The sequence below is a fragment of the Erigeron canadensis genome, chromosome 1 (genome assembly GCF_010389155.1).
Source record: "Erigeron canadensis isolate Cc75 chromosome 1, C_canadensis_v1, whole genome shotgun sequence".
NCBI lineage: Eukaryota > Viridiplantae > Streptophyta > Magnoliopsida > Asterales > Asteraceae > Erigeron > Erigeron canadensis.
Window position 1 is genome coordinate 15,860,518 of NC_057761.1, and position 17,288 is coordinate 15,877,805.

General features: G+C 35.5%; 1 pseudogene; it reads right to left on the reverse strand.

Annotated features, from left to right (window-relative positions):
• Nucleotides 1-11,714: 11,714 nt before the first annotated feature.
• On the reverse strand, nt 11,715-15,710 carry LOC122585035 (annotated as a pseudogene).
• Nucleotides 15,711-17,288: the final 1,578 nt, after the last annotated feature.

Genomic DNA, 17,288 nt, shown 5'->3' on the forward strand with positions numbered 1-17,288 from the left:
AGTAGGATGATTTTTCAGCATACGTGACCATTTGCGATCATGAGGAAGAGGATCTTGTTGTTGAACATCAACATCATCATCATTAAAACTTGAGTTTTGTTGAGAGATGGAATCATAGCTTGGTAGAACAGCTTCCTCATAGGATGGATGATCGAAGTCAAGTGGCACATACACATTTGGAGTGTTTATCGGATTCGTTGTTTGAGTAAATTGGGTAGGTTATTCTTGAACATTCACTTGAGAAGAATTATCAGGAGAAGGTGGTGAAGAAGAATCATTAGAAGAGGATGAAGAACTACTACTAGAAGATGTAGCACCTTGCTCAGAAGAACTTGATGATGATTCAAGATTCTTGTCAGGAATTGGATTATTTGTCTGAATTGGTTCAACGATGACTCGAGGTTCTTCATCATGAATCGGTTTGAAATTGAAGAATTCTTCAAAAAGAATATCTAATTCATCACTTGTTGGAGTTGGAAACTTCTTGATTTTAGATGCTAAAGTAGAAGTCCTTGATGAAGTACTTGAAGCACTTGGATCATTACTTGTTGATAACAAACTTTCTTGTTCAAAGATCATGCCCGACATCTCATCAAACCAGACATTCATTGTTTCTTGAATTGTATTTGTTCGGCGATTGTAGATTCGGTAGGCAATTGATGTCTTGGAATAACCAACAAAGTAACCTTGATCACCTTTCTTCTCGAACTTTCCAAGATTCTCCCGATCATTCAAAGTATAACAAACACACCCAAAGATATGAAAATAGTTGATGTTGGGTTTGCGTTTGTTAACAACCTCATAAGGAGTCTTCTCGAAACGCTGATTGACAATGGACCAATTCTGAGTGTGACAAGCAGTGTCAACAGCTTCAGCCCACATATTGGAAGGTAACTTGGAATAAGCAAGCATTGTTCTTGCAGCTTCCACTAGCGTTCGATTTCTCCTTTCAACGACACTGTTTTGTTGTGGAGTACAAACTGTAGAGAATTAGTGAGTAATGCCCTTGGAGTTACAAAACTCATCAAAAACGACATTCTTGAACTCAGTACCATTATCCGAACGGATGTAACAAACTGGAAGTTGAAGATTTACTTGGGTAGAAGTGATGAAATCAATCAAAATCTGAATTGTTTTAACTTTGGATGCAAGAAACTTGACCCAAGTATATCTTGAATAATCATCAGCAATAACCAAGATATATTTCTTCCCATTTCGACTTTGTACTTTCATCAACCCACAAAGATCCATGTGAAGCAAATGAAGAGGTGCTAACGAATTTGGAGATTTCTTCGGTTTATGAGAAGCTCGTTTAATCTTTCCAACAGTACAAGAAGGACAAACATGATCACTCTCATACTTATAGTCTGGCAAGCCTTCAACAAGATGCTTGTTGACCAAAGTATTGATAGTTGGAAAATTTAGATGAGAAAGCCTTCTATGCCACAACCAAGAATTCTTTGACGTAGCCTTTGAAATGAGATAAATATTATCGGTTGGTTGGTTATTATCGAGATTAACGGTAAAAAGGTTATCATCGCGGTCGCCACAAAGAATATCAACTCCATCTAGAGTTTGGATTTTGCAAAGAGATTGTCGAAAAAGAACTTGAAGATTGTTGTCACAGAATTGTCCAACACTGAACAAGTTATGACTTAATCTTTCAACATAATGAACTTTCTTGATGACAATTTCATTGCGTTCAATGTCTCCATAACCTAAGATAGGAGCGAAATTGTTGTTCCCAAATCGAACAGTTCCCATGAATCGTTCGATAAAGTTCTTGAGCAAGGATTTATTGCCAGTCATGTGTTTTGAACACCCGGAATCGAGTATCCAAACACAGATGGTTATTTCCTGCAATCAAAGAAATTTAACCGACTTTAGGTACCCACTTGAAGACGGGTCCTTTGTGGTTAGTTAACACAGGCAGGGTATATAACTTAGGAATAGCATTCAAACATGCTTTGGAATCAACATAAGCATTAACAAGCACATCATCAATAAGCACATTTGGATAAAAAGCACGAACATTCACACATGAATTAAAAGTCACATGTCTACAAGCATTCACACCAGCACGAGAATTAAAATTGTTTACAGACCCACAAGGCATTGCCTTGGCATTATTAACATTGTTTTTCAAAGAGGAGTTGTTCAAATCAATAAGAACTCTCTTCTTCCTATTATGACCCTTTCTCCTCCTCTTCTTCTTCTTTTCCTTTAACATTCTTACTAGTGATCTTAGGTTCTAATGACTTAGAAACCCATTTAGTATCACTAATTAAGCTCTTTCTACCTGTTGAATTGACACTAAGAAGATTAGAACGAGGATGTTTGAACACTTTCATCCTTTTAGAGTCTTTTGTTGGTAAGAAAACTTCTTGCTTCTTTGGTTTATCATGAGAAAACCATCCATATCTATCCCTATATCTAGTTGAACCATTTGATGTGTCCTTATTTAAAGATCTAGATTGAGAGTTAGAAGGAGAAGCATTGGGATAGTCTTTCGGAAGTTTCACTTTATGATATTTTGATCTGGTGTGGTCTCAGCTTGTTTCTTCTTGACATGTTTGACTGGGGTATGATTCTTTGTTTCAGTCTTAACAAGTTTGGGCTTAACTCGATCCTTTGAATAATATGAAGTTGGAGCTTTGGAAAATGAGTTTTCAGATTCCTCATTTGTTTCAACTTTGATTTTGATAGATTCAATCTTTTTCTCAGTTTCTGAATCAAAAACATATTCCCCCTCCATGAATTTATCAAAATCATCTTTTGTGAAGAATTTCACCGGAGGTTGATTAGTTTTAAATTCTTTCGAAATTTTTTGAAAAATCGGGAATCTTGGGATCCAACTTCACATCATGAGTAGTTTCAACTTGAAATGACACATCTTTGGTTTCACAAGAAATTTGAGTAGAAGTATCAACACCTATACTAGCACTAAGCTTAGGGTGAACAACTAACTCATCAAGAGTATCACAAGTGAAAAACCTATAGAAGTACCATATCAAAACTAAACTATGTGCAAGTTCATCATTAGATAAATCAGATTGCACATAATCATCAGTTATAACAGTAGCAGCATTTTGACATGAATATTCAAGAGAATCAGTCAGGGTTTGTGTGGATGTATTGGTTGATGAAACACAAATAGTCTGGGTGGAATGGTCTACTAAAGCACTTAGGTCAGTTTGAATAGAAACATTCACACAAACTTTCTTAGCATGTACAATAACCAATTTATCCTCCGAACTTGGATTTTGAGACTTGAGATGATCAATGACTTTTTGTTAAGAATCCACCTTTTGTTGTAAACCTTCTATTTCTTTTTCCAAAAATGTTGATGGAATATACATTTTAGTAGGTTTAGGTGAAGGACTAACAGATTCTTGGTTTTGAAAATTCGATGCAATTTCTTCCAATTTAAAAATTGAAGACTCTTTTGGTTTGTAAGAAGCATTTAGAGCATCATAATTAACCAAAAATTCATCATTTGGTTTCTCAACTTCATCGGTCTCAAATTCGTTATCCAATGGACGAATAAATTGTTGTACCATACCAAGTCGAAGAAATTTTTCATCATACAAAGGTTCTATTTCATCCTTGGCTTTTTGCAATGGTGTGATATTCTCAAATCCCAACCCGAGAAGAAGATCATCTTTTGCAATTTTCGACTTGTTAAAATAGGCAGTGAAATCCAAGAGAGGGTTTTGTTCAACTTTATATAACTTCTCTTGATAGAAAAGTATATTCTTTTTAAATTCCTCAACTTGTTTTTCAAGATTTCCAATCTCAACGCCTTTTAGAAAACAAGTATGATTTAAGTCAGAAATCTTCCTTTCGAGTTCAACGTTGTTTGGTTTAGCTTCTTGAAGCTTCTTATTGAGAATATCAACATCCATTTGTCTAGCATTTGCCCGAAGCCATTCATTGGTCTTTTGAATTTCAAGATCTTGATTGGCTTTTTCAAGATCTTGAATGGTCTTCTCAAGATTAAGACATTTTTGTAATAACTTAGAATCAGGAGAGGCATTCAACTCACATTCTTTAACCAACATCTTTTCTTTATATGATTGAAAGTCTTGTTTAATAGTATCATGATCAAAAAGTAATTTTGAATATTCTTGAAGAAGTTTTGAAAATTTACTTTTAGATAATGAAATACTATTTTGCAAATTTTTGTTTTTGTTGGCTAAAGTCTTAATATGAGTTGTCAAGTTAGATATAGCTAAATTAAGTGACTCTTTATCTCTAACTAATGAAAAAGTAGAGTTAAGATTTACCTCATCATCAGGGTACTCATCATCAGTGCTTTCAGCCTCAAAAGCTTTGTTCTTGGCCAACCTCGCCATAAAGCAAACATTAGCAGAAAGATCTTCATCTTCATCATCTGAGAGCAATAGCCATTTGTCATCTTCAGCAAGCAATGCATGACCAGCTTCCACTTGCTTGGCTAATAACATCTTCTGCTTGTAGTACTCATAGTTCCAATTACGAGGTTGTTTGCAATCAATAGCAAAATGACCAGGAATACCACAATCGTAGCACTTTTTGTCAGATGCTTTACCCTTCTCAACAACTTGTTTCTCATTGCTTTCCTTCTTTTCAACATGCTTTGATCCAGCTGATTCACCTTGTTCATAATTCTTGGACTGATAGTGATCCTTCTTGGGAAATGCACTTGTGGAAGAAGTGCGGAGATTGTTGTTTGTCGGCCTCGCTTTGTAGAACTTTTTCCTGTAATGCTTAGGTACTGCGGCAAGATCTTGATATAGTTCATCTGAGACACCATCTCTTGTAGCCATCATATCATCTCCTTCCTCATCAGATGAAGAAACAACTACCATTTGCCTTTTAAGAGCTTCAGAAACCTTCTTTTCAACAATCAATGCTAAAGGATCAGAAGATACAACTTCTGGCATTTTGTTTGATGAAGCTTTGTTTAGGACTTGATGTTCATTGAGTTTGAAGGATTCATGAAGATTATGGATGGTGAACTTGGCCAGATTTTGATGTTGCTTAATCTGTGTTCCAAAATCTTCCCATTCAGGACCAAGAGTTTTGATGAATTTGATATTTAACTCAATCTCTGATTTCTTGACATTGTTCTTCCTAAGTTTATTTATGACATTGCAGAATCCACAGTAGACAGCCTCTAGAGATTCATTTGGCAATTTGCTGAAGTTGTCAAACTCAGTCAACACATTTGTCAATCTTATTGATGAAGTCAAGTCAGATCCTTCCACCTCATCCCATATCTCCTTGGCTGTATCATAAGAATCAACAGAACCATAGATTTCATCTGGTAGTGCATTATATAAGCATGATCTAGCTCTGTTTATCTGCAGCTGTTCGATCTTTTTGTTCAACATTTAAAAGATCAAGAGTGAGTATTGCACCGGTAGTGGGATGGCGATGAACTGCAAGTCCATTAAGAATGGAATCTTAAAGTAGGTGATCATATGGTTGACATTCCACATAGTCCATGAATCTTTTCTTCCATAGTCCATAAGAACCACGGTAGAGAACTGGAGGTCTTGTATCGAAACCCAATGCCAATGCTTCATGAGAAGCCATTTGAAAGAGATTTGTTTTGAAACTTGAAATGAAATGAGAGTTGTAAAAATCAGAAGTGAAACGACCTTGGTGAAGATCGTTCTAGGTTAAGATCGTTTTTGGAAGATCGTCCTAGATTTGAAGAAAGAATCAAGACAATTTAATGGAAGATCGTCTTGGAAGAAATTCAGTGAAATTTGTCTAAGTATGAAATGAAACTTGAAATTGAGTTGAAAATGGGAATTGAAATTGAATTAAAGGAAATGAAAATGAAAATTGAGAAATGAAAGACATGGAAATGAAATGATCTTGTTTAAGATCGTCTTAGAATTTTGAAGGGAAAAGGAGACGGTCTTGAGATGAAGATCGTCTTGGGGTACTGAGAACCTTTCTAAGTATTTTTTGTAAAATTTGACAGAGTTTCAGTATGAATTTGGAAGGAATGAATTTGAGCAAAACCAATCAAGAATGATCAATTACCCAGGAAGTGTGTGATTCCCAATCACAACAACTTCGATTAAACAACCAAAACACACCAACTTTTAACAGACACTGAGACGATCTTAGGCAAGATCGTCCTAGAGTCAGGTAACTGAGACAATCTTGGCAAGATCGTCTGTAGAAGCAATTTCTGAGAGACTTTTATTGTCCGTCGCAATGCAATTCTAGAGGCTGGTCGTGATGAAAAGAAGGCTTCATCAAGGTCGTGATGACGTCATCATCACTTCGTGATGACGTCAGCACGAAGTTGCTAGTTCGTGTGAAGGAGCTTAAAGCCCACGAACGAGATTGAAGTCCAGCCCGTTTAGCAGCCTATATATTGAACACCTAGGTGTAGGGTTTCGATTGATGATTTTAGTTGCAACAGATTTCGTCCAACGGATCGGTGTAGAGATCTATACACCGTATCCACCATGTAATTCATTATTATTGTCGTCTCCTTGATTATAATCTGTAATCATTGAGATGTTTTCAATACGGATTTATGATTGTATTGTAATCGAGATGACTGAGTAATAAAGGAATTCGTTTTATATCTCTTGTTCTTTGTTCAATTCGTGATTATATGTTCATAATTTTATAGAAACTTCAAAGACAAATCTAAGTGGATTCCGCACACTTAGATGTTGTTAGATCGTGATTTAATCGGTCCAAACCGCACTTTCATCGTCTTAGTTTTCTGCCTTAATTTTCAAAGTATAAACACTTTGAATTGACCAAAACCGATCCTTTCAGATTAGTTAGCCACAATCTAACTCTTCACACCACAACCACTTGCTAGAACGATTTTGTGAAGATCATCCTACAAGCCACAACACACAAAGTATGAAAAATGGATAATCAGGCACTAAGACGATCTAGGGAAGATCGTCCTAATGAAGATCGTTCTGGCATCATCTTCTTCATCAGATAACAACACATTTTCAGAAACTCCACTAACGACTTTTAAAACTTCAATATCATTCGAATTACTTGGAGTTAGAACTTGAAATCACTTGCAAACTGTTTGTTTTCACGTCCGCGACAAATCCTTGAACAAAATTCAGCTAAAAACACAACAGAATCAAATTCCGAAATTTGAGCGCTAAAATCTAAAAATTCAATCTCGAGTTCTAGATCGAATTGAACAAAATTGATGACTTTATGTGATTTAAACGATGAAAAATGATGAAACAGGGGACGGTCTGAAAAACGGTTTTTTGAATTTGATTTTTGATGAAATTGAGATCGAAATCAGTTATGGATTGATATCAAAGTGATGTTTTGCTCTAATACCACATGTAGATAATACTATTTCATCTCCAAATTCACAGATTCAATGGTAGATTTGTGTGTGTGTTCTTGGTGTTTTAGTGTGTGTTTCTAGAGAGAGAGAGGAAAGATTGGGATTAAGTGTGTGTAAAATTACAGGAATGAAATGGAATGAGGAAAAAGGCTTAAAGTTGTTATGATTTCTAAGGTGTGAGGGGTTATTTATAGTCTAATTATACATTTATGCTAATTATCACATCTAGTCCCTCAACCTTAGAAATCATTTATCTATGACTTAACAACAAGTATGTCCACTAATCTTAAATTACAATTTATCACTATTTTGAATTTCTAACATAAAGATTCGTCAGTTTGCTAAAGTTTTTTTCTATTACTTAATATTATTTAATATTGAATAAATGTTTTCAATAACAATAACGTTTTCGCATGTTGTAATATAAATTTGTGAACAATGTTTTGATATAAATGTATTTTAAAAATGACAACGTTTTCATGTCGTTCAATATATCTTATGTTGTGAATCCATGTACGTCGCACCGCGTCTAGGGCGGGTGTGACAGATTGGTATCAGAGCACAAGTTACAGTGAACTAGGTTGCAAATTGAGGGACCTAGACTATAACCCTACTTAGAACAGAACCTACAACGGTTACCTGATTATATGCTTGAAATATACATCGTTTACGTACTCGTGTTTTACTAGAATTTATATTAGAATATTAGTTATAGTAAACTGGGTTGCATATTGATTAACCTAGACTATAACCTCGCATAGAACAAGACCTATGTACATGCATATCTTTACTGATTGATAGTTCTACTTGACTACTTGCTATATGATGCTTTATAGAAGCATATAGAGATATTTAACGAACTTGACTCAAAGTGTTGTAATATATAATCATAATACTAACTGCAGCATTATTATGATCGTATATTAAAATAACTTAAGTTAAGTGCGTTAAATAAGGATGTATGCTAGTATAAGGACTTAGAATTAAATTTTTGATTAAACATGCTAATAATATATATATATATATATATATATATATATATATATATATATATTGTCTACATACTTGAGTTTAATTGATATTATGTCGTACATATATTCTCATATATGGCTACATAATATGTCTGGATTTAATGGTTTTGTAAGTGAATTTACCACAAAGTTCTATTTGCATAGGTAACCTAAACAACTATAATATATATATATATAATACATCCATCCTTGTAATAGTTGTCTTTTTAGGGATGATGAGCAATTCTACCTTATAACATAACTACCAATTAGTGAATATAAAAGAACACATATTTATCTATTCACTACATACTTGTAGACCTAAGTTTAGCCCAATGATCCTTCAAGTCAATTGGACAATCGAGATCGTATCCCGCTAACAACAATTCCTCTACGACCATTGTGAATGTACTATGACCCATTTTTCTTCCCACCAACCTTACCTTACGTCTAGCACCATCAAAAGACGACAATGGGTACATGGAAAGAGTAACTGTACAACAAGTGGAGGTCCATCCACCTTTACCCCACCGATGACAATTTCTAGGTATTCCTGTGCATGAACAAACCGGGGGATAGTGTGGATGAGTCTGACATTGGTCGTTTTCCTGGTGCCCTGTTGCCCTCCTCAGAAGGATCTGGTTGGAGTGTTTGTTCTGGTTGGAATGTTGATTCCAACTGGAATGTTGGTTATGGTGTATCAAATAACCAGTTTTGAAATAAAGGTTCCATTAAGATTGGAGATGAGACTCCTTGATATTCTGCATCAACAAGAGTTGGGGATGATGCACTGATATTTTCTGTTGGGGGTTCTAGCTGTGATGACGGTACTGTATTTTGGAGAAGCCAGTCTTGGCAAAAATCATCGAATGATGTTCCCCATTCACCATTACCAATCAATGAGTTTTGCCATGCGTCCATGACTCTTATGAGTTCTTATCTACAAGAAAATTGATTAGGCAACTAAACATAATAAATACACAAGAAACATTCACAACAATATTATCTTAAAAATGAAAAAAAAAAGGTTCTCAACAATACTATCCTGGACAACTTAAGATTTTATTTATAATATAACACAATATTCATAACATATTCCAAATATTTTAAATCCCTCTTGACTTCAAGAATTAGGAGTTCTGTCAGAGCTGGACCCTGACATGTTGTTTCCACCAGCGACCCTTCTTTTTCTTCTCCTTAAGGATTGAACGTTAGGATCTTCTTTTTCACTTTCTTCTTCTTCTTCTTCAGACGACATGGCAAAGATGGACTTCTCCCTTTGTAAGAGATTATCTTTTTCTTCTTGCTGAGCTAAGACTTTTGCAAACTTTTCATTTTCTTTTATTTGACAATCCACAAGAATAGATTCTTCTTCTTTTAAAAATTAAGATAAAATTTTTGCCAGTTTTCCATCTTCGGTAGTTTGCTTCTCAACAAGGTTCGCATCCTCGTCTACCATCACCTTGTAGTCTTCATATGAGATACCAAACATCTTGGCCTCCCACTTGATCCTTTTAACTCTACTGTTTTCCTTTTTATCAAGATTTTTGAGTTCATCTTGAGTCAATAGCCTCTTGCCTTTTGGATCACTAGAAGTGGCATTGGAGTTTCTCATTGTCTTGTAATAAATAAATGATATTAATTATCGGTATATAAAAAAAAAAATAATAATAAAATAATTCCTTTTGCTAAGCAAACATAACTTAAAAGACCAATATTTCATATAAACATATAAAATAGTCACCATATCATGAATAAAAGAATAAAGGATAATATACCAAAGAAAGGGTTGTAGATCTTGAGGTACACACAAGCTAGTTGTGAACAGTTTACAACAAACTATTAGAAGAAAGATTTACTGTGTATTTTTACTCCGCAAAACGTGTTTCTAGTACAGGAAAGGAAGGAGTAAGTGTGACTTGTAAGAACGGACAGGTATCCAAGGGCTACAACAATCTATAATTATTGCTACAGTGATGATTATCAATCATTGTTATGATAATTGATAATTATTGATTATATTTTTATTTTTATTTGTTACCAAAGACAAACTAAAAAAAAGTCATAAAAAAATAAATAAAAGTAATAATAATAATAATAATAATAATAATAATAGTAATAATAATAATAATAATATATAATCTAATAAAATAAAAATAAAAACTTTACCACGCCTTTAATAATCGTTTTTAGCAAGGTTGAGAGACGCTTAACAGCTTGTTCAAAAATGCACGTTACACCGATAAAATCCTCAACTTGATCAATAACCAAATGAATAGATCGTGTTGAATTGATTAAATGGATTACAAGAAGACATGCATCCATAACCATCCTCCCTACATCACCATTCCTCCTTCTTCACTGCTTCTTTTTCAAGAACCACATCAATTGCCAATTCATTTTTTGATCACTAGATGAATCTTTGGTCCAAACTTTTATTTCACTGTCAAACAAAGTAATCTTTACTTCTTTAAACCGTGGATCGCCTTTAATGAGTGAATTAAGAATATATGATGAATATCATCAGTCAAATAATAATAAAAATAACGCTTGTGTCGTCTTTTTTAACTGGATAACAATAGTACTTGGGCAATAACTCAGGCACTGCGGAAATTAAACAAAATGGAATTAGATATTTTTGGTCTTTTCTGGATTTTATGAAATAAACAACACAACAAGACGATAAGTATAATGATAGATAAAAGAATCCACCACCAAGATTCGTAAAGGCCAAGCCATCGGAATCAAGGATAAAGGAAACACTCTAACCCATCATTATGTTTGATAAAGGTCTAGCCACCACAAACACAGATAAAGGAATTGAAGATTTAAGATCTCACCACTATATTTGATAAAGGACGAACCACCACAAATATAGATAAAGGGATCACTCCAAACCACTAAGATCAAAGATCTATAAAGGTAAATGAAGATTTTGGATAATAAATAGAGGTTGCTCTATTAATTTCATTCAACAACATGATCTAACTTGCAATGAGAAATACAACCCCTATTTATAGATAATATTATTTCCTAGGAGTTATCAAAATAATAATAAAATAATAAAAAGGTGTCTTGGGCAAAGGACAACCACTAAATTTTATCATGGGGACAACCACTAATTATTCCACCAATGGGAAAGAGCTACACAAAACTTTTAGAAAGATTCATTCTCTAAATGGGCCCTCAAACCGTTAGGATTAACGTTGTCACACCTTCCTTCCTTTCAACAGCTGTCATTCCTTCTTTATTGATCCCCACCATACGAGACAGACTTTATTGGAAAACTGGAAATACAATTTGGCACTCCACTGGAGATTTCATCTGGAGCGCCTTTCAGTAGACTGGACTGGAGTTGGTCACTGGAGAGCTTCAGGAAACTCCTCTGGTGGACTTCTGGAAAGTTTCACTAGATCACTACTTGTAACATCTAGAGACCCTTGCCACTGGAGTAATGTTACAACTTGTGACTGGGCTGGTCCAGTAAATACATGTCTAAAATGGGCAACAGCTGGCAGAATCAACATTGCTTGTTCTGATGGCATTATCTGGCCAGTTTTCTCCACTTCAATTAACTTCTTCAGCTCAGTTGGTTTCTCCAGTTCAGTGAACCTGGACACCTCTGCATCAATCTCCCCTTCTAAAGAAAGACTTGTCCTCAAGTCTTCGAGGTACTCATCCTCCAGATAAGGCATCAAATCACCCACATTAAAAGTACTTGAAACTAATGTATCTCCAAGTAACTCAACCTTGTAAGCATTTTCACCATATTTCTTTAAAATCTTGAATGGTCCTTCAGCTCTAGGCATTAACTTGTTCTTTCTCCTTGATGGAAATCTTTCTTTTCTCAGATGTACGCAAACTAAATCATCTGGAGCAAAACTGGACTGCTTGTTTGCTCTTGCCTTGTATTCAGCATTAGTCTTTTCAATTTTGGCCTTCACTTCCTGTTGAATTTTCTTGATTTCTTTTGCTCTGGCTCAGCTTCAATACTTGCTTTTGGTTCAATCAAAAATGGAATTAAATCAATGTGAGTCAGTGGATTGACACCATAACAGATTTCAAATGGGGATTTACTGGTAGAATAATTAGGAGCTCGGTTGAAGGCAAACTCACCATGAGCTAACTTCATATCCCAATCTTTCAACGTCTTCTTCACCAGTGTTTTTAACAACATACCAATCGTTCTATTTGTAACTTCAGTTTGTCCATCAGTTTGAGGGTGATGAGACATACTGAACATTAACCTGGTACCCATAAATCTCCATAATGTCTTCCAGAAATAACGTTGAAATTTCACATCTCTATCTGACACGATTGTCTTTGGAATCCCATGCAAGCGAACAATTTACTTAAAAAATAAATTTGTCACTGCTGAAGCATCATTTGTAGTATGGCAAGGAGTAAAATGAGCCATATTCGAAAAATGGTCAACAACCACCATTATTGAATCTTTTCCCTTTTAAGTCCTGGGCAGTGCAACAATAAAATCCATTCTAAGATCTTCCCATGGTTGATTTGGAACCGGAAGAGGAGTATACAAACCCTTGTGAAAAGTTGCCTTCGCCTGGTGACAAGTTGGACAGCGACTGATAATATTCTGAACATCAGTTAGTAAACTTGGCCAGTAGAAGTGTTCAGTGAGAATCTCTCCAGTCTTGTTAATGCCAAAATGGCTAGCTAAACCTCCTCCATGTGTTTCCCTTATCAATAGATCACGAATAGAACCCCTTGGAATATACAATTTACCATTTTTAAATAAGAAACCATCTTGAACAATAAATGGTCCTTTCTAGTGAGCTTCAGTAAGACGATCAGAAAAGTCTGGATCAGCAGCATACAACTCCTTAATAAAAGAAAATCCAAGAACTCTTGCTTCCAGAATGGACAATAATGAGTATCGTTTGGAGAGTGCATCAACAACAACATTAGCCACTCCAGCCTTATGTTTTGAAACAAATGAATAAGATTGCAAAAATTCCACCCATTTTGCATGTCTGGCAATAAGCTTGTATTGACCATTAATGAACTTCAGTGCTTCGTGGTCAGAAAATAAAACAAACTGTTTTGGCTTCAGATAATGTGACCAGTGAGTGATAGCACGAATAATTGCATAAAACTCTTTATCATAAGTGATATACTTCAATTTTGAGCCATTAAGTTTTTCACTGAAATATGCAACTGGACGCCCTGTTTGCACCAGAACTGCACCAATACCCACACTACTGGCGTCACACTCCAACTCAAATAACTGATCAAAATCTGGAAAAGATAATACTGGAGCTGAACTGAGCTTTTCCTTTCAGTGATTCAAATGCTAACTGGGCTGAACTTGGCCAGTTAAATACACCTTTCTTCAGACAGTCAGTGATCGGAGCCACTACGATAGAGAAATTCTTGATAAACCTTCTATAAAAAGATGCTAGTCCATGAAAACTTCTTACTTTAGTGAGTGTAGTAGGAACTGGCAATGATCTGATGGCTTCCACCTTTGAAGGATCCATGGAAATACCTTCTTTTGACACCACATAACCAAGAAATATTACACTTTCTACCATAAAGTCACATTTCTCCAGCTTACCATACAACTGGTGTCTTCTCAGTAAATCAAGCATACTTCTCAGATGATTAACATGTTCAGCTTCATATTTTGAATATACCAGAATATCATCAAAGTAAACAACAAACTGACCAATAAGTGGTCTGAGAACTTCATTCATCAGTCTCATGAAAGTACTGGGAGCATTAGATAAACCAAAAGGCATTACTAACCATTCATAAAGGCCTCCTTTGATTTTGAAAGCAGTCTTCCACTCATCTCCATCTTTCATTCTGATCTGGTGATAACCACTTCTGAGATCAATTTTCGAAAACACACTAGAGCCATGTAACTCATCAAGCATATCATCCAATCTGGGAATGGGATATCTATACTTAATAGTTATATTATTTATGGCTCTACTATCAACACACATTCTCATGGAACCATCTTTTTTTGGGACTAGGAGAGCTGGAACTGAGCAAGGACTCATGCTAGCTCTCACATAACCTTTGGCAACCAACTCATCTACTTGTCGTTGTAACTCTTTTGCTTCAGTTGGTGAACATCTTTAAGCAGCTTTGTTTGGAAGAACTGACCCTGGAACCAGGTCAATCTGGTGTTCAATACCTCTTACTGGCGGCAAACCTTCAAGTAGGTCTTCTGGGAAAATATCAGTGAATTCCTTCAGTAAAGCTTTCAGGAGACTGGGGACTCCAGTGAACTCCTTGTCTTTAGTACGTTCAAGCATCAGTAACATCATAACTGGAAAGCCTCCAGTTAACTCTTCTTCAACTTCAGTTTGAGACATAAATAAAGACTTGCTGGGTTGATTCCCACTAATTTTCAATAACTCATTGGGTTTCAAAGAAGTCAAAGTGACCTTTTTCCCACTTACAAATAATGAATAAGAATTTGCACGACCATTATGAAATACATAATTATCAAATAACCAAGGTCTACCCAGTAAAATATGACAAGCATCCATAGGGACAACATCACAGACAATTTTATCTTCATAACCAGATCCAATGGAAAAAGGAACAGTAACTTGTCAATTGACTTTTACCTCAGATCCTTCACTTAGCCATTGCAACTTGTATGGACGAGGATGCTTTACTGTTGGCAACTCCAGTTTCTCTACCATGTAAGTAGAAGCAGCATTAGCACAACTCCCACCATCGATGATCAGATCACACACCTTGCCTTTAAGAGTACATCTGGAATGGAAAATATTCTCTCTCTGGGCGGCATCAGTTATAACGCATTAGCATGCATCACTCTTCTCACGACCAACATTTCTCCAATATCTACTACAACATTTGTTTCTTCACTTTCATCATCATCATACACTGGTTCACCTTCTTCAGTGTCAACATTTGGTAAGCTTTCAATCTCCTTAGCAGTGAGTGCTCTCTGGTTGGGGCACAGTGAGTGGAAGTGACCAAAACCATGACACTTAAAGCATTTTCTTCCAACTGGCTCTTTTGATCCTCCAGTTTCTCTTTTTGCCTCTGAAGGACTGTTGACAAGTTGCACTGGGCTTCAGAACTGGTTGACTGGAACTGGACGAAACCTTAGTGAAAGGTTTGTACTGGACTTTCTTCTTCAGTTGCTTCTCAATCTGGAGAGCCAATTTGCAAGCTCCTTCGTATGTCCAGATAGGTTGCAACTCTATCTTTTCTGAAATGGTAACATTCAATCCACCAATGAATCTGGCGATAGTATGCTCTTCAGTTTCTTTCACACCAGTTCGAGTCTTCAGTTGCTCGAATTCTCTAATATATTCCACAACCTCTTTTGTACCTTGCTTCATATTATTCATCAGAAGATACTGATCTTGCTTGTACGACTGGGGAACAAATCTCTTCAGCATAACTTCTTTCAGCTTGGACCAGGTCTTAATTTTACTTTTACCTTTATATTCTCTTTCAGATTCATATTGTCATACTAGGATGAAGCATACTTTTTCAACTTAATAATGGCAACCTTAAAACTTTTCTTATCATCATAACCTTTTATTTCCATTATCCTATCCATCACCTGAACCCATTTAAAGAACTCTTCTGGGTTAGAAGAACCAATGAAATCTGGTGGATCTATCTTGATATCTTTCGTGACATCAACCTTATGCCTCCTATGCCTTCTTCTAGAATGATTAGACTCATCGTAATCACTAGAAGATCTGGGGGTGTCATCAGATCTCTCACTAGGACATTGAGACTCATCATCTCTTTCACCTACAACATGTTCTTTATTCAACCTTAAACCACCATCTTCTAATAGGTTAATAACTCTACCAAGTGTTTCTTGTAGATCTTCAATCTGCCTATCCCTCCTAGCATTATGAGCTTCTTCTAGAGTCATATTTCTTTTATAAGCCATTTATATTCAACAAAATAACACCAACAATAATAGATTTAGACACAACAAACCACAATCCAATCAGATCTAATCTGACCCAACAAACAAATAACAAAAACCCACGGATAAAAAGATTAAGAAACCTTTTTGGAAACCTGGCTCTGATACCAAAATTGATGCGTAAATCATGCAATAACTAAAGCACAGCGGAAATTAAACAAAATGGAATTAGATATTTTTGGTATTTTCTGGATTTTATGAAATAAACAACACAACAAGACGATAAGTAAAATGATAGATAAAAGAATCCACCACCAAGATTCGTAAAGGCCAAGCCACCGGAATCAAGGATAAAGGAAACACTCCAACCCACCATTATGTTTGATAAAGGTCTAGCCACCACAAACAAAGATAAAGGAATCGAAGATTTAAGATCTCACCACTATATTTGATAAAGGACGAACCACCACAAATATAGATAAAGGGATAACTCCAAACCACCAAGATCAAAGATCTATAAAGGTAAATGAAGATTTTGGATAAGAAATAGAGGCTGCTCTATTAATTTCATTCAACAACATGATCTAACTTGCATTGAGAAATACAACCCCTATTTATTCCATAGGAGTTATCAAAATATTAATAAAATAATAAAAAGGTGTCTTGGGCAATGGACAACCACAAAAATTTATCATGGGGACAACCACTAATTATTCCACCAATGGGAAAGAGACACAAAACTTTTAGAAAGATTCCTTCCGCAAATGGGCCCTTAAACCGTTAGGATTAACATTGTCACACCTTCCTTCCTTTCAACAGTTGTCCTTCTTTCTTTATTGGTCCCCACCATACGAGACAAACTTTATTGGTGTAACACCCCAACTAAGGCGGAACAATGAGATGTACAAAAAGTCGAGTATTCAAAACAAAGGATTGTAAATAACATTCACCATAGCTTTATTTGATAAAAATAATTTACAATGTACAAACATGTGAACCAATTTCCAAGTACAAATGCGTCCACCAAACT